Raw genomic sequence first — 20,658 nt, forward strand, 5'->3', positions numbered from 1 at the left:
TTCAATCCCGCCTTACCACCCCCCCTCCCAGTCCCTCTTCAGGGACCCCTCTCACGAGCAAATCCTCTTGCAAGAGGTCCAAACGCCCCTCACAGTCGGAGCAATAGAGGAGGTGCCAAGGGAGGAATGGGGCAAAGGGTTTTACTCCCGTTACTTCCTGATCCCCAAGTGGAAAGGGGGTCTCAGGCCTATCCTAGACCTACGCGGCCTCAACAAATTCCTGATAAAGTTAAAATTCCAGATGGTCTCCCTAGGGACCATTATCCCGTCCTTGGATCCCGGAGACTGGTATGCTGCCCTCGACATGAAGGACGCTTACTTTCACATAGCCATATTTCCTTCGCACAGGAGATACCTCCGCTTTGTAATGGACCATCAGCATTTCCAATTTGCGGTCCTTCCCTTCGGCCTCTCCACGGTGCCTCGAGTATTTACGAAATGTATGGCGGTGATCGCCGCCCACCTCCGTCGTCAAGGGCTCCACGTCTACCCATACCTGGACGACTGGCTCATCAAAGGGGCCTCCCAGGAGCAAGTGAGGGTACATATACGAGTGGCAAAGGACCTGTTTGCACGTCTCGTCCACATTGAGCATTAGGCCAAGTCCACCCTGGTCCCCACTCAAAGGCTGGACTTTATAGGAGCTACCTTGGATTCCACTCTGGCCAAAGCCTGTCTCCCTCAGCCGAGGTTTCTCGCAATGTCCGCGATCATCTGCAGGCCTTTCCCACGACCTCGGTCCGCACTTGCCTCGGTCTCCTAGGCCACATGGCGGCATGTACATACGTCACCAACTTCGCCAGGCTCCGCCTCCACCCGCTTCAAACATGGCTCCATTCGGAGTACCGTCCGGGCAGGGACGTGATGGACACATTAGTCACCATCCCGCCGAGTACACTGCGCTCCCTCGACTGGTGGCTGAATACCTCCGTGGTGTGTGCGGGGTTACCGTTCCACCCACCGCAGCCCACCCTGTCTCTGACAACAGACGCGTCATCCCTCGGCTGGGGGGCCCACTTCGATCGCCTGCGCACCCAAGGCCTGTGGTCATCAGAGGAGCTCTCCCTCCACATAAATGTCCGAGAGCTCAGAGCGGTTCGCCTGGCATGCCACGCATTCCGCAAGCTTCTGTCCGGCCGTTGTGTCTCCGTGTTTACGGACAACACGACGGCCATGTATTACATAAACAAGCAGGGAGGGACTCGATCTTCCCCTCTTTGCCTCGAAGCCATCAATCTATGGGAATTTTGCATAGCTCATGCGATAGACCTGGTGGCATCCTTTCTCCCGGGAGTTCGGAATACTCTCGCGGATCGGCTGAGCAGATCCTTCCTGTATCACGAGTGGTCCATAAGACCGGACATTATCCATGCAATCTTCCGCAAGTGGGGCTTTCCCCAGGTGGACCTATTCGCCTCTCGCACGAACAGGAAGTGTCAAGTGTTCTGCTCGTTCCGGGGTCGAAACGAGCAGATGTGGAGATGGGAGTTGGCTGTGAATAATATTTGTCTGCTTAGAAGATCAAAAAGGTATTTGTTTTGGAGTAATGGTGCATGCTGGGGTACAACGTTGGCCTTGACTTTAAATTCTTGAGCTCTTTCAGAGAAAAGGTAGGTAAGTGGCTGTTGGCAGAATGGGTTGAATGCTTTTAGGGGTGATAAGGAGAAACCTTTCATCACTGTTTCCAGTGTTCAATGGGAAAAGATGCTCCCTTCTTAAATAGGTTCAAAACTACAGTGAAAAATATCAGTCTGGAATGAGAGTGCCAATCCCCAAGTGCATCTATGAAGGACTATTATGAGATTCGGAATTCTTCCAGTCAGTTTGTCTCACTTGTGGGATGTCATTGTCCCAGGGCTTCCGAGGGCAAGTCTCAAGTGTTCGTTACTGGTCAAATAACTCTTCCTGCTCTGCCAATCTGTTTTTAAAATATACTAACTACAAAATAGAAAAACTAGGCAATACACCTGACAGTACACCAGTCATGAAGCGCTAGCTTCTGCCTGTCTCGAGCCAATCAATGAAACTTCATGCAAGAGAAATTGACCTGGGAAAATGACATGAGGGGTCAGAGAATGGGATACCTTTGAAAGAATTTAGCAAATGCCAAGAGATGTGTGCTAGTCAGCTGTGTTCTGGTCTCTGAGAATTCCCTGTTCAGCGCTCTACTTTCAGTGGGCTGGAGTGGACTTTGCAGAAAGTTGTTGTAGAAGCAGCCAAATGATTGCTAGGTGGCTTGAGCAGATTTTAGAGAAGGGTTAATCCAGTGCATTTAGCCTTGGGTCATTCCAGGAATGAAGTGAAGCCCCATGTGGGGTGGAACTTGACAGCCATGTACTTGTGGGAAATGACTCTCTACACCAGTTGATGGTAGAAAGTAAGCTAATGTCATATGGCTGATGAATGCAGGGAGGAATTTAGGGAGGCAAAATGCAAGTACTCAAGTTGAAATCTGACTAGAATGTCAGTTAATGTACTGTGTTTTGCAAAGGGTGCATGAGCTCTAGTGACAAATTCATGGATCCTCTGTGTTGTGTTTTACCCAAAATACTTCATTTCCAGCTGTGCTGTGATTCTGGTATGTCATGCTGGGTTACTGGACTTAGCATCATCTGCTGGATCACCGCCACTCTTTCCAGCAGCACCTTAGTGGTCTTGGGAGAGCACCTGTCTAAGTCCTGATGTGCCCTGCTCTTAGTCTGTGAGAACTGAGGGGCTAGGTGTCATGGTTGCAGACTTCTGGAGAGGTTTAGCTGATCTGTTCATTTACCTACAGACCGCATGCTTGGAGCTGTACAGGGCACACATCTGAAGATTGTCCCTGACTTGAGGAGTTTACAACCTGATAGACATAAGGTAAGAGCCACTGGGAGGCCCAGAGGAGAGAACAAGTGTAGTTTATGCTGGCAGAGTCCCTTAATGGCTTATACTGGCAAAAGGAGAACTTTTCCCAATACAGTTAAAACACCTCCCCAAAGGACATAAGCTGTATTGGCAAAATGACTCTAAGCTACATCTGTGTCAATTAGAGGTGTGATTTCCCGGGGTGGGGGGGGGGGGCACACTCCTAACAGAGACATTTATGCCAGCCAATCTTTCTAGTGCAGACCTGGCCTCAGTTTTCAATCATTGTCCTGCTTTCACACACTTCTCCTCTGAGGTAGCATTGGGAAAGAGAAAGTGTTCCGTAAATACTGCACTGACCGACATCAAAGCGGGGGATGCCCCCATGTGTAATAGGTTCTCCAGTCCAAGCAGTAACTCAGAAATGAAATTAACTCCGGGTAACTGCTTTGCTATGGCAATGTGAGGGACTTTGGCCCCACTTTGTGGGGTTTTCAGACAGAAGACTGTGGCCTGGCAATTCTGTATTATTTTTGTAAAAAGCTCAAGGAAGCACTAGGAGCATCTTGCAGGCACCCAGCAATTATCATAATAAACAGTTTTATCATCTGCTTGGCAATCAATAATGTGGCTTACTCTGCTTTAGTATCTCAGTGGTATTGATTACCTTAACAACTGTGCTGCGGTTAGCATGTGTTAACTCCTGCTCTGCTGGTAGGGCCTGCCACTTTCACTGGAGGAGGCAAAAAAACTCTGTTTTCAGTCTAGGCAAGATCACGAATTTGACAGCAGGCCAGGCCAAAATTAGCTTTAATCCTGCAATGCCTGACCGTAGCTTTTAAATGAGAAATATGGAGCCTGATAAGTTTTGGGGAAATGGTATTTTAAACATTTAGAGGAATTGAATTAAAATGTGACCCAAAATATGACTATCAAAAGCCTAAATATTTCCCTCTGCTTTCCCTACTTGGTGGATTCTGATTGTGATCATTACTTACTCCATTGTACCTTTGTAGAACAGTTTTTATATAAGTGGCTTTTTTCCTGAGCATGATTATGATCTCTGTACCTCACTTCTGGGAGGCTAAACCACCCCCCTCTATCCAGGGTCCTGGGCCCCACTGTCCTTAGAAATTGACAGGAGCTCAGAATTTTTCTGGGAGTAAGAATTTGTCCCAGACATTCCAGCTTCTACCAGGGCCCTGATTTCTCAGTGCTGGAATCCCATGGTCTTCAGGGACTGCATGAGAACTGGTCAGCTCACTCACATGGAGTTCCCTCTCAGCTGGCACCCAAGGTCCCCACATGGCGGGGAGATGGGGGGGGGATATGGTTTCCCTTGGATACAGAATTGGGACCAACTGCTAAGACCCCCTGGGTCCTGCAGTGGCACACAGGTCTGGACTGTTTAGTGCTGTGTGTAGAAAAGGCTTTGACTAAGTGAATCTGTTGCAGCATTTGAACAGCCTTGCCATGCTACAGTCTCAGCTCAAGAACAGCAGTTCAGAGCTTGTTCTGTGTTGGGAGGCAGAAGTTTGCTTTCTTCTCTTCAGGTTCCTGACAGGAGTGTGAGGAAAGCAATACTTCCTGGACCTTGGGTGTAACTAGGAAGTTTGGTCTCATGGCCCAGTATTTCTCCTAATGGAATTTCCCATCAGTTACTGCCCTGCTGATTTCTGATCAATGAAAATGAAATTGCATCACCTCCTCAGAGGCTCCATGTATGGCTGCAGCTTCCAGCCGTGTCAGTTCCGGTAAAATAATCTCATCAGGCGTGTGAGAGGGTAATAAGAAATAAAAATAAAACCCCACAATTAGCAAGAGGCTGAACAGCAGAGTAACACTAAGTCCTGGAGACCAGGAGAGCTACATTTGGTGACTCCTCACTCTCCCCCAAAATCTCCTGGCAGTTCAAACTTGAGGCCCCCTGAATCCTGTGTAGGCCCGCTCTTGGGTGGGCTCTGGAATCTGCATGCATCCAGGCACATCCTGGAACTTCTGCCCATTTGGGTCACAGTTTAGCCAATCTATAGGTAACAACTGCAAGTTACATTAGGATTCTATTTCCCTGAAAGCATGACAAAAATCTGGCACTTGCTAAACAGTGGCAGTGTGTGGCATGGGCCAGGAGAGCCTGAACTCCAGACTCACAGCTTATTGAATGGGATTCAGCCTGTTGATGCCCACTGGATCCTGTACTCAGTGGGCTTTGTTTTAATCAGACAACTGCCTCTGAAGTGACACCATGTCCTAGACACTAGTAGCAGATGGATGGGTAGGTGCTGTGCCCTTGGGAACAACCTGTTTTAGAAATTCTCATGTCTGTTACAAAGTTACACATAAGAATAAGGGCTTGTCTACATGGGAAATTTTTCCAGTTACAGTGGTATAGTTAAACAGGTGTAGATATATTGGTATAACTCTCTGTGTGGACCCTTTTTATTTCCAGTGGCTTTTTGGCCTAGGGCATAATAAATCCACCTTCGCAAGAGGCGGTAGCTGTGTTGGTGGGAGAAGCTCTCCTGCCGACATAGCGCTCCCCTCACTGGTGCTTAGGTGGGTGTAAGTTGCATCGATTGGGGGTGGCTTATTCACACCCCTGAATGATGTAAATTCTACCGAAGTACGTGGCAGTGTAGACCTGGCCTAAACTGCTTCCAAAGCAACAAAAGCAAAACCAGAAAAGGCAGGCTTGTACCGGAATAAGAGTGTCTACCTGGGGAATTGCAGCAGTAGAACTGCTGCAGTTTACATTAATGTCTTAGCTTATACTTGTGTAGACCAGCCTTAATGCCCTGTCTGTAGGAACCGACCAGACAGTAGCAACTGTTTCCGGGGGGAGAGCTTGTTTTACTGGTCTTCCAACACCCCATTCCCTACTATTCTCTTATTCAAAGTCGAGTTCTGCTGCTGAGTTTATTGCATCCCATAGGTGCTCTAGCTTGCATCAGTCATTCAGTTGGTCAGTTCAGTCCCTACAGCACACCTCTCTGCTAGGATCATTGCTTAAAACCCAAATTCCTCGTTAGAAGATTAAAGGACTGCGTTGTTGTGTCCATCATGGGTGGCATGCATTGCCGTCATGTAATTCACTGTGCTGCCTGACCTCTCTTCTGGCTGGTTACCAGAACGATTGCAGAAGGCCATAATGTTGCCGAGGTGGCAGGACTGAGCACTTCATGGATTCATAAAGTCACTGCTTAATTGTCCTACGCATAGGCTTTCCCAAAGGATGTGAGCCAGGGTGTGAGACCTGGCAAAGGAGAAGGGTGTGAGCGATAACTCTGGCTACTGTGGTCTCTGTTTTTGCCCTTGACACTAGAAAGAAACAAGTAAACTGGTGGAGGGAACACAGCAATGGCAGGGACCCCTCACCAGGCCCGTGAGCCCATGGTGGGTGAGTGGGCATGATAAGAAGGTTTTGGGTGTTTAGAGAATACCTTGTTTTTATGAGCTGCTATGGAGCATGTAGAGACTTCATTGTCTGTCTTTATAAAGATTTCCATTTTGAGTTGTGTTTGTGTAGCAAAGAAAATGCCTGAGGTACTTCTGCTGAAGAGAGAAGGCGGTGGCCCTGGACAGCACAGGCTGTTGGAGTACTAGGAAGATGTAGGATAGACAAAGACGCAGTGAAGCTTGAAACATCAAGAGTGAAAAGCTTCTTCCGGGGTCATTACTGTTACTTGGAGCACAGAGTCTGTTGATGATAGTTCTACATTCCTCCTCAGTTCAGGCACAGCCAGTAAGAACCTCTGCAGGCAGCTCTGTAACCTCAGGCTGTGATCTCATCTGATCTTGTAAGATAAGCAGGCTAATGCAGAGGCATTAATAATGGTTGGAGACTCAAGGAACAGGTGATGCAGGAAGTGGTGATAGTGATTCATTGAGTGTCCCTCTTGCCTCTGGGGCAGTATTGACTGGATCCAAAGGGTGCGGGGGAGCACTACTGTTGGAGGAGCTGTCTTTGCTCTTTTTTAAAGATCTAGCAATTTGTCATAAGAGTAGGTGTGTCAATTCTACTGTTGTGGCCTAATTGCAGTTAGACTGTAGGGATGTCTACCACATGGCTACAACTGGTTGGTTCAGCAGAGGTAGCAGTGGTACTGGTGTAGACAAGATACTAGGCAGACGTCAGTTTCTGTACCCTGTTATGTATGGCTGCAAGGGTTAAAACTGCTGTGGACTGCTTAAAGCCTTGTCTGTGTTACCACTAGGACCAATCAAGCCGAGCCAGTGGTAGCGAAGATGAGAAACTCCACAAAAAAGCCTAGAGTGGACAAAGCGTAATTGTGTAATGTCTGCGAATCCCCCCGCAGTTTGTACAGGCACTTGGGAGGCAGGGTTCAAAGGCTGAGTGAGGAGATCTGGATTTTTGTCCTGCTTCTCCCACCAACTTGCTGTGTTACTGCAGACGAATCACTTAATTTCTCTGTAGGTGTTTTCTTTATCTGTACAAAAGAGATGATGGCACTTACCTTTTGAGATCTACAGGTGAAACCCCCTAGATAAACACCAAGTATTGCAGTTAAAATTATTTATTACTTCTCTCCTAACTAGTTGTGTGGTGTTGCTTGTGAAGAATAGCTGCTATGCTCCTCTCCAGAGGTGGGTGATCTTTGCATATGGTTTGTAAACTGCATTTTGCTGGAAGGTACTATATATATTTTGTATAAGCAGGGCCCTGTGTACCCCCCAGTGCAGGGGGACCAGATGCTGTGCAGGGTTTTCCTTTTCAGGTAGGGACCCTCTCTCCTGTTTCCATGCCAAGTGGATGAGCCCTACGGCTTCCAGTCCTCTTTTGTTCAGCATTTTCTTTGCTTCCTGCTGCTTGAAAAGCTGTTTATGCTAATGATCCCATGAAGATCTGAGGAACTTGCTGTGCCTATACATGTGAGTCTGTGCATGTGTGTTTTCTACCCTATTAATGAGTGTGTGCAGGGCAACGCTTGTTTGTATTGTCAGTGCGCCAGTTCCAGAGCCCTGTGCCAGAGCCAGCTGCCAATGGCAAGGGCCCTCACTTGCACTTTTTTTCTTCCTGTGAGGAAAACCCACCTTTTTCAGAGTCACTTTGGCGATACCTGCTGTGCAAGTCTTTCCTTGCCTCAGGCCACCTTTTACCTAGTTCTCTCCCAGTGCCGTGCGCCCTTCTGCACTGGTTGGCAGGACCCCCGCAGAACAGAAAGTATCCAGCACTTAAACAGTAAATCACAGGGAAGCTTCCCCGGTCAGGGAGAACAGCAGGCTGGGTGATGAAAAGGGAACACTGCAGCAGGATGGCAGGGCTCTTCTGTTCCCCCATCCTGTCAGCGGGTGTTGGAACCCTGTAGGGTAGTGCTGGCTTGATTCCTACTCACTTGCTAATCACCCTGCCCATAACAGAGCCGTGACTGTCTCTGGCCAGCTGGAACCACAGTCTTGGACAGAGGTCTCTGCAGGGAAACTCTAGGAGCAGCCAAATGCAAGAAGAATGCATAGGCTGAGATTTGTGTGTGTTGTTGCTGTTTGCTTTGTTGATTAATGTAAACCTCAGAAAAGGGGTAAATAAAAGCTCCCTAGTGTGTGTAGATGCTGTCCAGACCTGGGCAGGAATACCTCGTGCTAACAAACACAGAGGACACAGCATTGGCATTGTGGTCCTTTAACTGTTTGATCAGTTACTTCCTGTGGTACTTATCTGTTGCCTTCTCTTACGAAGATGTGGGGGAAATAATTTGCCCTGTGAAATTAGTTGCTCCTTGTTGAAATGTTGGGCTGCAGTGATTTTAAAAATGCTGGTTTTGTTTTCTCATTAGGAAGTACATCATAAGAATCCCCGGGAACTGACCCTCTGAAATGTTGCTGGAAACCCTATCAAGAACCACTCTGCGAGCTACGCACATACTTCATTGCTATGCCTAAATTTTTACCCATAAACACCATTTTTATTCTATTATTCCACGTTGCAAACTCCTCAGATTCCTCTTAATAAGAATATCTGCCAGCCTCTCTGGCACCTCAGTGAGGAGGGAAGAGCTGACCTCTGTCTCTCACGTTTAGGGTATAAGAAAAAACCCATCTTTTGAAGCTGGGAGTTGAAAGAGCAAAGAACCGTGGAGGACATCCCTGAATGCTGCTGCCTAGCTCAAACTTTGGCTCTGTGCTGCACCATTCCTTTGAGCTGATACTTTGGGAATTAGCCAAGAGCTCTCTATTCTAGAAAGTCATTTTCCATGTATTTGTTTAATAAGATCTGCTGCATAAATGTTCTAAAGTGACCTGTCCATGCAACCTTAGTTTTACCCCCTTGGGCATCCATCCTGTGCATTGACTAAGGCAGGAGTCCTGTGGGAAGGAACAGTGCATTCAGATAACTCCAGATGGGTGCTCAAAGGGGCTGAGTTGAGCCTGCACGGGCAACCTACATTCTGGAGTTTCTTAATTTTCAGGTGCTTGGCTTTCCAATCTAACTGTTTTGAACATAGCCATTTCTGTATATAATTTCCTATGCTTTCAAAAAGGAAAAGGTTAAAAAATATGGGCATGCATAATGCATCCTCAGTAGAACAGGGATTGTGAACTTTCAATACTTCTGTTACTGGCCTCTGCCACTTGAGCTACAAGATAGAATGGTTACAGAATTGGCAGCAGGGGAAAGGGGTTGTCCCAGTAGGGCATGGGTTTCTGGGGCTGGGTGTTGGATTCAGGGGATAGTTGGGAGGAGTCTTGCCTGGCTCTCTTCCCCTTCCTTCCCTGCTGCAGCTTACCTGGCATCTCTCCGTTTACAGTGTGGTGTCTGCAGCAAGCAGCAGCAGGGGCCCAATCTAAAAATATTTATTTGGTGGTTGTTTTGGCAGGGTGCCACATCTTTCCAGAGGTTTGCTAGTGACAAAGTGGAATTGGGGATTTTTAACCATTCACCTCAGCACAACGTGAACAGCATTTCCTGGGACAAAGAAAAGGCACTTCTCTGGCCTAAGGGCTTTCCACATGCAAACTTCAAAGGTGTGCTGCAAACAGTAGAGGTGTTTAGAGCGCCTCAAAAAAAGTTGCAAGATTTTTTTATAATGCAAGTATTAAGCAACCTAAATATAGGGTTTGTTTCCAGCTCTCCCTATAATTAACAGATTTCACACTTTTTATTATAGATGGTTGTGCTGTGTATTCTGGGTACTCTGAAAAGCTGATAATTTTCCAAACCTATATTTCCCATCACCTACTTTACCTGGTATGCAACAGCATCCAGCTTTATCCAGTTAACCTACATGGAAATCTGTGACTGACTGATACATGAGGCCAGTGTTAATGAGCAGTACAGGGTTTTGGTATCCCTGTAACAAAGCACACGTGGTGCTGAGCGGTGTGTGAATGTGAACCTGTATTTCTCCTCCCTCGAGGGCACCCACTTGCAGGCTTCCAGCTCCCAGCGGTTACTTGTGGGCAGAGGACCACCTCTCACTCCCTCCTGACAAGGGATTTTAAGGCTGCGCAGCTGTCTGCCTACACTGCTATCCCCAGCAAGCCAGACTGCTGCCTGTACTTTGCTTTCTCTCTGAGGGCTATGCTCAGTGTTATCATGCAGCTCTTTCTAAGCAAGCACACACTTATTCTAAAGGTAAAAGCAATACAGAGCAAACATATTAAAACAATAAAATAACCTCTACGCATGCTAAAAAGCTTACTTGAGGTCACCCCCTGGTTCCAGCCTAGGGCTTTGATAGATGTTAGTCTGTCAAAACCCACAACTGGCTTTTCCCCATGGTTACAAGTTCATCCATGTTAGATCCAGAATGAGAACAAAGGCCCCGAGCCAGTTAAGTTTAGCTGTTTATCCAAATGGCTTTTCTTTGTCTGTTGGTCTCTGGAGAATCCAGTTTGAACCAGAATACCTGAGGCTCCATAGGAGGTAGTACCTCTCTGGAGGTGTTATAACCTGAGTGATTTGCCTTGATCATCCCCTCCTGTTTTCACTTCCTGGAGGAGCTGTGGTAACCTTCCCCCCCCACCCCCCAGAATGCATATAGTCCGTAGCTCACAATGATACAAAAACCATTAACACACTTAATACAACGGTGTCACCCAGAGGTATTGCTGGAAGTTGCCCTATCTGTCATGGGAGTGCAGAAAGGGTCAGTGCTCCAGAGTCTGCTGGGGCCATGATAATTGGTTTCTCTCTGTCTCTGTCTGTCTGTCTCTCTCCCCACTAGATTTCCAATTAGCCGGAGAATCAAGCTATGTGAATGCAGCCAGTCCTAGGGGGCTAAATAAATGTTAGACTGCTCTGTGGAGGAGCTGCTTCTGGGTCATCCTCAGGAGGCCCCTCTTGTGCTTTGGGATTTGCATATTTACACAAATGAGAAAATGGAGGGTGTTCCCTTTTAGCCTCTGCAAAAGAGGCTGGAAAAGCGTCAGCTATGGGGGAAGAAGGATGGGTCTGGGAGGGGCTGAGTAGACTACGTCATCCCTAAGTAGTCCTGATAACCAGGGGGCCTTATCTGAGATCTTGCCCTTCCCTACCAACCCCAGCTTCTAGTAACTGAAGTTGAAGCTAGAACAATTCAGACTGGAAATAGTGTCAATTTTTAATAGTGAGAGCCATTGGAACAATTCACCAAGGGGCATGGTGGCTTCTCCATCACTGACCATTTTAAAATCAAGATTGGATGTTCTTGTAAAAGAGCTGTTCCAGGAATTATTGCGGGGGCAGGTCTCTGGCCTGTGTTACACAGGAGGTCAGACAAGATGATCACAATGGTCCCTTCTGGCCTTGGAATCTGTGAATCTAGGAATAAGCTCAATCAGCTGAATAGGTGTGATAAAAACGAATTCCAGTGTCAGCAGGAGCTACTCCAATAACCTATACACTAGACCACTTGCCTTGCTCTATCCTTCTTTCCATGCACTTCAGCAAGCCACCTTGGAAGGAGGAGACAGGGATAAGCTTCCGTGCAGTTCCAGAGTTCCCCTAGGTTGGGGTCACAGCGCTGTAGTCCAGCTGTCCACTGAGTGTTTGAGGGCAGGGTACTAATGCAGGAGGTGGTGCAGTATGCACTTACACTATTGATTCGTACGGTGGCTGTGGATCAGAAGGCCTAGGTGCATATTTACAAAGTTAAAGCCTTTCTTACATAACTTCCCACAATGGGGATAACTCGAGCTGCTGCTGCCGCCTACAGAAATGTTTGCCAGGAGTCACGTCCTCACTGAAACCAGGGCTCACACCTAACCCAATGTGAGGCCCTGCTGCTGGCTGGCTGGCTGGGGCAAGCCGTGAAGGAGCTGGGCTTCTGGTAGTCGAGCTCTTTCCTCTCCAGAACACTGACCTGGGCAGTCTGCACCTCAGGGTGGCTGCCAGGGCCATGGCCAGCAGTGGCAAGTGGCTGCCTGTCTCTCACTCGATGTTGCTCCCCCTTTTTGGGGTGCCATGTGTGGATCGTTAGCAGAGGGAACAGTTTCTCACTGTCTTCTTTTGTTTTCCTCCTTTCTCATCGCTTCCAGTCTTGGTTTACTGCCAAACAGCCTCTTGTGAAAGGGCCGCCTAATTAACCCTGTGCTAATTAACAATTTAAAATTACACAGCACGGCTGTTCATATTTAATTCTCTGGAAGCTTGGGCAACAGCAGGAACCCTCTCCTCTCTCCTGCTCTCCATTCTCTGCCTTTCATGACTGCAGCAGCCTCAGCTCTTTAAGGGGGTAGGGAAGGAGGTAGGCTGTTGTAGATCAGAGCCTGCCCCCAGAGGTCAGCTCTTTGCTGAAGCACAGTGAGGGAAGCTGGCTTCAGACCAGCTGCTAGCACTGGAAATATTGGAACAGGGATCATCTGAGGGGCAGGGGGATAGGGTTCGGGGGAGTGAATGCTGTAGGAGATCACCCAGTGAGAAGCTGGGATTGACTTCACTCATGTTCTGGACAGGCAAGTGGCTGCAAAAGGAACTCTTGTGATTAGTGGAGGCCCTTGGTGAAACTATTAGGAATATTTTTAGTGTAATTTATTGCTTCACACACCTGAATGTGGTTTAATCCTGGTAAGAAGACATGGCTGTTCCTGCGCCTGAAGATACTGGCCCATAATTCCTCATCATCTAATCACCAAATATGCCCAGACAGTGTTCTGGGAGGCCTTGAGATGCAGAGATTTAAAAGGAAAAATGTAGGGACTGGGGAAGGATTAGACCAGTGGTTCCCAAACTGGGGTTCGTGAACCCCTGGGGGTTTGTGAAATGTTACAGGGGGTTCTTGGGGGGGGGGGGAATTCCCTAGTGGCAGACAGAGCTGTCCCTAGGGAGCCCCTGGACTTCCAAGAGCTAAGCAGATCAAAGCAAGCATGTCTAACACACTGAGGAGATATAAACTTCAAGACTCCTTATAAGAAATGGAAAGGGAGGTGGATATTTTTTTCTGTTTTTAAAATTAAATAGGCAGTTAGTCTTGTTTTTAAAATTATTATGAAGAACAAGTTTAAGCTTTGTTGTAATGTGTGTCGTTTGTCTGGACTGCTAAAGACCTGAATGCTTGTGTAAGAGGAACTCTTTGAGTTGGGTTCTTAAATACCTTCCTGCTGTTTCACATCTGATACTCCTTGATGAAACATAGGAGCCTTGTCTTATAACAGGCTTATTCAAAGTGATACAAGCTACGAAAGTGAGATTTTGGAAGAGTGTTGCCATTTTCATAATGTAATAAAAATACTGTAATGCTAAATAATGAATAATAGTGTGTAATAAGCATGTCATAAAAACAAATGTTATATTTCCATGACCACTGCTTTTATAATTTATACTCTGGTAAAGGATAAAATCCCTGGAAATATTCATTTTTAGGAGAGGGTTCCTGAGATTTGACATTTCAGTGAAAGGAGTTCACAGGTTGTTAAAGTTTGGGAACTACTGGATTAGACTAAAGGGCTATGGCTGACAGAGCTGAGAGTGACAAATGCCTGAAGGATAGTTGTGGGGGTTGTGTAACAAAGGTGGGAGAAGAGGCTAGAGGAGGGATTGAACAAGAGGTGTTTCCTTCAGTTAACTATGCAGGGTGTGGAAGCACAGGTGGTCTTTGGGTTCTCACACTGTTCTCTTTCTTGAACTGAAGATCATTGATTATATGGGAACCCATGTTTACAGACAGCGCTGATCGACTTGACGAGTTGACTTCTACCTCCTTAAGTAAGACCGAGGTTTCCTTATTGACTGGCTGATAAACAGCAAAGAAGAGGAAAGAGAGAATTGTAAGAGAATGAGAAAGTGTACAAAAGATGCTTGTGCAGGAGGGCTCAGGCAATTCTCCTACTTCTTGTTGCCCCTGTTCCTGGTCAGTCGGGATGGGAGATGGGTTTGGAAGAAGCCCCAAGGCACTAATACTGAACTAGTGTGACCATCTCCCCATTAGAATCTAGTTTGCTTTAAACATGCAAATCATGGAAATAGCTTGAAATCTGCCGTTCGTATATGAATGGGAATGATCAGCTGTCTGTACCTCTTCTTTCTTGGCCCCATCCCAGGAAAGTAGGTCTGTTCTTGGGGCTGAAAGGAATGGGCAAGAAAGCTCCCAGTCACAGAGCAGAGAGGACAGAAACCTGTCCAGGGGCCAATGGAAATAGTGCATTCAGGGCATTCTGGCTCAGGAGTTTCTCACTAGCAGCCTTCTGAGATTCAGAAAATCAAAGACAAAAGCAAGAAGATTCTTAAAGCAGCATCTCCCGAGCCAGTTAACTGGCTGAGTGGGGGAGGGTTGTTAGAGCAACACAGAGGCAGAAAAGCCCACCAATTAATTGGTAAATGCTTGCAGGTTTCTCTGGCCTGGCCTGGCTTGGAGAGGAGATTGGCTTGCCTGTCAATAAACAAGTCCCCAGTGCAGCATCAAAGCCGCAGTCCTTTATCAATCGCGGCCTCCTCTTCCCGCATGTTTCTGTAACTTACCAAGCATTTACGACATTGATTTTACAATCAGGCTGTTAACCCTCCCACCCCATTGGCCCTGCTAACCTTTTTGGCCCGAACTGTCAATCAGGCATCTTCCAGCCAATCAGACGCATTCCCAGAAATAGTCTAGAATTTTGAGTGGCCCTATTTCTTGGCTTTAACTATTTCTTGTGAAGCCAATTGCATTTTCTTATTTTAGTTCTGTCCCGATTACTTTGATTTTTGTTTAACAAAGTAATACTGTGTTAATGGGAATGAACACTTGTTTGTATAAGCAGCAAAGGTCCTGTGGCACCTTCTAGACTAACAGACGTATTGGAGCATGAGCTTTCGTGCTTCGTCAGGGCTGGGGGAACCTGGAGCTTTGCGGGGCTGGGGCAAGAATTTAAAGGGCCCAGAGCTCCTGCCGCTGAGGGGAGCCCGAGCCCTTTAAATCCCAGCCCCAGCCCGGCCGGGATTCAAAGAGCTCTGGGCTGCCCACAGCCACAGGGAGCCTTGAGCCCTTTGAATCCCGGCCGCGGCTGAGATTCAAAGGGCTCTGGGCTGCCCACAGAGTGCCGTGTGTGCGGGATTTAGAATCCCCCCGCGGGCCGCACAGTGAGCCGTATGTTTTGCAGGCCTGGTTTAGAGTCTCGCTTTTTTTCACCAGCCTGAGAGCTTTGAGTAGCGTAAGTGATCAAACTGCTAGCCAGAGGCAGAGAAAAAGATGGAACTCCCAAACAGGGTCCAGGAATAGCACCCTGAAAAGAATCCCAGCAGGTTGGGATGTGAGAGAATTGGCTTCTCACTTGGAGAGGCTTATCAGCTTTCTTGCCAGTTTACTACTTGCAAATTTTGTACTGGACATAGCGACACAGAAATTGTAAATTTTACCTGTGGGATTGGTGTGACTGGAGTAGACTGGAGAGATTGAGGGGATAGCTCAGAAGAAAGTAGAGTGCATGCATGTGTGTACATATGTATGTGTAATGAGAGAGGAGGAAGTGATAATATATTGAAGGAAGAAGAGAACTACATAGGGAGAGGGAAATACAATAACATGGGGAGAGAGAGAGAGAGAGAAGGGAAAGAAGAAATAGCATAGATGGCAAATCAGGAAAATATCCACCATGATCCATTATAGGAAAGAAAAATAAATATGGGTGAAGAGTGAAGCCAGGAAGAAAGAGCAGGTATAACAAATTTGCCAAGTGATACATTACTCAAGTAACTTTGTTATAGTCAAGTAATTTATTCAAGAACCACTTTTTGTGGCATTCAGCTAGCTCCGTAGCTGCTCAGACACTTCTTGGCAAACATTCAACTCAGTGAAATTTGTCAAATTGCACATGTAGCCAATATTTTTTCTCCTATGTCACCAACCCCCATAAGTAACATTTAAAAATTTATTAAATGGAAACTTCATTTGTTATGTATTTGATGGTGTTACAATTAAACATAGTACGTGCTCAACAGGGCCCAATTACTGAAAGGGATGGTTTGGTTTTGGTTTTTTTACAGTATTCTTTTAAATTTCAGGGCATACAGCTTTGGAAGAATGTCGCAACGCAGGTGTCTTTAACCATAGCTACTAGGTTCAATCCTTGGGTCAGATAAATTTACAAATTCAGATCATGATAGTTAGCAGTTAATAAAGTATTTTACATTTTCAAAACATATAATAAAATATTACGGATTAGTTGTATTCAAAGAGACCCAGAGTTGGTGGTGGACAGCTAATTCTGCTGGAGTTTGTAAAGTAACAGGGCTGCAAAAAAGGCAAGTGCAATGTTGGCTTGTATGTACAAAAGCATCATCTCTATGGATCAGTGAGGTGATGATTCCTCTCAACTGGTCTGGGGTGGGGTGACCAAACCTGGAGTATTGTTCGGGTTTTTTTTGGCACCTCCTAAGAAGAAAGTTACAGATTAACTGGAGGGAGTTCAGAGAATAGCAACCAAAATGACCAGGGAGCTGTAAGAAATGATTTATGAGGAAAGGTTATTTTAAAAAATTATGTAGAAGCAGCAAAGAATCCTGTGGCACCTTATAGACTAACAGACGTTTTGCAGCATGAGCTTTCGTGGGTGAATACCCACTTCTTCGGATGCAAGTAGTGGAAATTTCCAGGAGCAGGTTTATATAGGCAAGCAAGAAGCAAGCTAGAGATATCCACTGCTTGCATCCGAAGAAGTGGGTATTCACCCACGAAAGCTCATGCTGCAAAACGTCTGTTAGTCTATAAGGTGCCACAGGATTCTTTGCTGCTTCTACAGAACCAGACTAACATGGCTACCCCTCTGATACTTAAAAAAATTATGTAGGTATACATGCGTTACTTGGATAAGACTAAAGTATAAAATTAAGAAATGGAAAACTTAGGCTGAATATCACACGAATTCCTGACAAAGATTTATTAGGGTTTGAAGAAATCTCCCAGAGAAAGTCCAGGAAACTCAGTACTGGGGACATTCACAACTAGTCTGGACAGTTCAGTAGCACGGCAGGAACAATCCCTGCATTGGCTTAAGCATGTTCTAGATGAGGTTTCCGAGCTCTGGTTTCTGTGCTCATTGTGGTAATGAGGTGCTTAGCAATGACTTCTGTATGTCCATTGCAGTTGCTCCAGAGCTCTACAGAAAGGAATTCCTGCCTCCTCCATCCGTGTGGCGATGCCTCTATGTACGTAACCAAAACCGGCTTGTCGTGATTTGCAGCAAGGTCCTGCTGATTGGCAGTCCGTTGTTAGTTGTTGGTGGCTGTTGGTGTTGTGGTCGTGCCTAGCGGCTCTGATCCAGGACCAGGGCCTTGTTGTGCTAGGCACTGTGTGTACATACATATCAAAGGCGCACTCTGCCCCAAAGGGCTTATCAGACAAGACACAACCGGTGGATGCAGCAGATTGTGGGAAGGTGAGGTAATAGTGAGACAGGATTCGTGTTGCATGCAGCAACCACTGGACACCAGCTGCACTGCTATCTTCAGGTGTTTGTAGGTATCGTGTCATAGGTGGATTTCAAGGAAAGTCAGAGGATAACATACTGCTACTGTGGATTTTTACAGGGAGCGTCTCCCAGGAAAAAGTGGCACCATTGGAGAGAGCACCAAGATGCTTGTTTGAAAAATTGGCAGATTGGCAATTGTGGCTGACAGCTTTGGCCCAGGGATGGGGGTTGATGGCTCAGTAGCATATAAGATGAAAAGTAGGAAGGGCGGTAGTCCATGAAGGACCTTAAATGTCCAGCTAAGTACTTTGTTTGATATAATGGGGAATGGGGCCTGTGCCAGGATGCAAAGGGATGTAGTAGGGTCAGGGCTGCCCAAAGGGGGGGGGGGGGTAGTGGGTAATTTGCCCCGGGCCCCGCGAGCCCTGGCTGAGAATCCCTTCCCAGATAGAGGCACCTTTTTAATTTTTACTCACCCGGTGGCACTTTGGTGGTGGGGGGCCCTTCAGTCGCTCCGGGTCTTTGGCAGCATTTCTGCGGCGGGTCCTTCAGTGCTGCCGCAGACTCGGAGAACTGCCTGGTGAGTACAAGCGCCGCAGCGGGTAGTGCCTTTTTTATGTCCCCTCCCCCACTTTGCCCCAGGCCCCCTGAATCCTCTGGGCGGCCCTGAGTAGGGTAACATGGCTGAAATGACAAGCCAGGAAGGTGATTTCTCCAACAGCATTTTGAATAGATTTGATGGCATTAAGAACAGCAAAGAGATGGTTGTAACAGTAAAGACATGAGATGCTGTGGGCTTGGATGAGTTTCATAGCTAGAGGGAAAAGCTGACTCGTAGAGCTGTTGAGCAGGAAAAAGTGGTAGGATTTACACGGCTTGAATGTGTGGGCCCAGAGAGAGAGAAGTAGAGATTATGGGCCTGAGTGGTGAGGAGGATGGAGGGGGTGGTGACTGATAGGAGTTGGGATGGGCAGGTCATGTAGTTCTGGCCATGTAGAATTGAGTGCTAGCTGGACATCAACAAAGGGGTGTCTGACAGGAAGAAATTTTAGCTTGGACAGGAGACTTTGTCCGAAGTGGCAAGGTAAATCTGAGAGTCATCGGCATGAGGATGATAGTTAAAGCCATGTGTTTGAACGAGAGGTGGGTATAGATAGAACTAGGGACCTCTAGTGAGCCCTGGAGCAGGTGAGACACAGGGTTGGGCAGGAGCATTGTAGGATGACCCTAGGACTCGTTACCCATGTGCAGATACGTGCCCAGCACGCACAGTGCTCTGTAATGCTGAATGGCTTCAAACAGAGCCACAGTAGGGTGAAGGGATCGCAAGATTTGCCCACAGCTAACTCTGGTGAAATGCTGTAGTGCTTCGTGCGAGGCACAGCATTTGGCTCGTCTTCTCCTTAGATACAATGTGTGTGTGTGTCCTTTCCTTTGTTTACAGACTTACGCCTGAGTTGCCCATAGCTGGGTTTGCCATGTTGAGGTTAGACTTCTGTCAGTTTCAGAAAGGACAGTTGAAATGAACTTGAGGGAAAAGTTGGGACCAGCCATCACTTTCACTTCTGCTGGCTCTTTTAACCGATTTTCAGTTCATGTCACAGTTCAGTTCAAACTGAGAGGAATACATTTTGTAAAGAAGTATAAAACAGAAATCCAAAGGTATTGCATCTGCTCTGTCGTTCATCGTGTGTGTGTGTGTGTGTGTGTGTGTGTTGGGAGGGGTGGTGGTTTTTTTTTTTTTTTTTTAAATCAATCCATTTGTCTGGGGAAAAGATGTTCTGTACCATCTTTCAGTTCCATCTCTTGCTCTTCGTCCCATCATTTACTGTTTGCATGGCCTAGAGGTCATTTAGTTTTTCCATTCTTTGTTTTACAATGCAAGAACAAGGGGATGTCCAGTGGAATTGGAAGGTAATATGTATTTAAAGCAATAAAGGGAAATGATGTTTTTAAATAATGCACGATTAACCTGTAGAACTCATTGCCACAGAATATCACTGAGATCAAGGTCTTAATAGGATTAAAAAAGGATTAGACACTTACAGCTGATGAGGACATCTAGTTATATTAGACAGTAGAAAAAAATGGGAGAGGTGTACTCTCTCATGCTTCAGGGCATAGCCAACCATTCACACATGGGTTGGAAAGAAACTTTACCCATGAGCAGGTTGTGCCCTATGGGGTTTCTTGCCTCCTCTGAAGCCTCTGACACTGGCTCCTGACACAGGATACTGGTTAAAATGGGCCCTTGATTTGATCTGGTTTGGCAATTTCTACATTCTTAAATAATTTCATATCCTCTCTGCTATGTGCTTGGGCGAATTTAACTGCCTAGATATCCAAGTCGTTAAATCTCTGAGTGCAATGTCCTGTGAGTTTGGGGACCTTGGGAGTTGGTCCAGGTCTTGGTGGTCCATGACAAAGATGGATGTGTGAAGGGTACAGCAATGTTCTCTATTCCCAGGACTTTTAACAGAAGAATGTGCCTTGAAATGGCAGGATCCAAGTTCAGGAATCACTTGCTCTGTACGTGTGTGCTAGGAAAGTGTATTAATTCCCCTAGTAGTAAGGAGAGTGGGAGGGCCTCCGTAGCACATTCTCCATAGAGGTTTAATGTTGCAGCAGTTACTTACATTATTTCATTGTAGCTTCTTAATTCGGTTTCCACTCAAAGGCTTTTCTAGTTTAAAATCAGCTTAAATTGCATCATTTTAAAAAAGATCCTAAACTGTTTAGGAATACAGTGCAGTTACTAGTCTTTGGTGGGGTCACTGCACCCCGGCCACGCCCAGTGCCTCAGTCTTGACTCTTCCTTTTTCTACCTCCATCACTGAGTAGCAAAAGAGGGGCGAGGCCACCTTTTCTTCCTCCAGTGAGGAGCTGGTTTTAGTGCTCTTTCAGCCCCCAGCACGGTTGTTCTCCCTGGCTTCAGTCTCTTTGTGTTATCCTCATTACCTTGGGTTAGGTCTTGCATTTCAGAAGCTTATTAGT

At 46.5% G+C, this 20,658-nt stretch overlaps 1 protein-coding gene across 1 annotated transcript in view; it reads left to right on the forward strand.

The window, feature by feature from the left end:
* Positions 1-2,815: 2,815 nt before the first annotated feature.
* The window catches only part of ZFHX3 (zinc finger homeobox 3), a 217,911-nt gene continuing 200,068 nt past the window's right edge, over positions 2,816-20,658 (forward strand). The window contains exon 1 of the mRNA XM_044986910.1: positions 2,816-2,856. The gene's annotated coding sequence lies outside the window, so the exon portion shown is untranslated. The remainder of the gene's footprint in view (positions 2,857-20,658) is intronic.

Source organism: Mauremys mutica, chromosome 14 (genome assembly GCF_020497125.1).
Source record: "Mauremys mutica isolate MM-2020 ecotype Southern chromosome 14, ASM2049712v1, whole genome shotgun sequence".
NCBI classification, from domain to species: Eukaryota; Metazoa; Chordata; order Testudines; family Geoemydidae; genus Mauremys; species Mauremys mutica.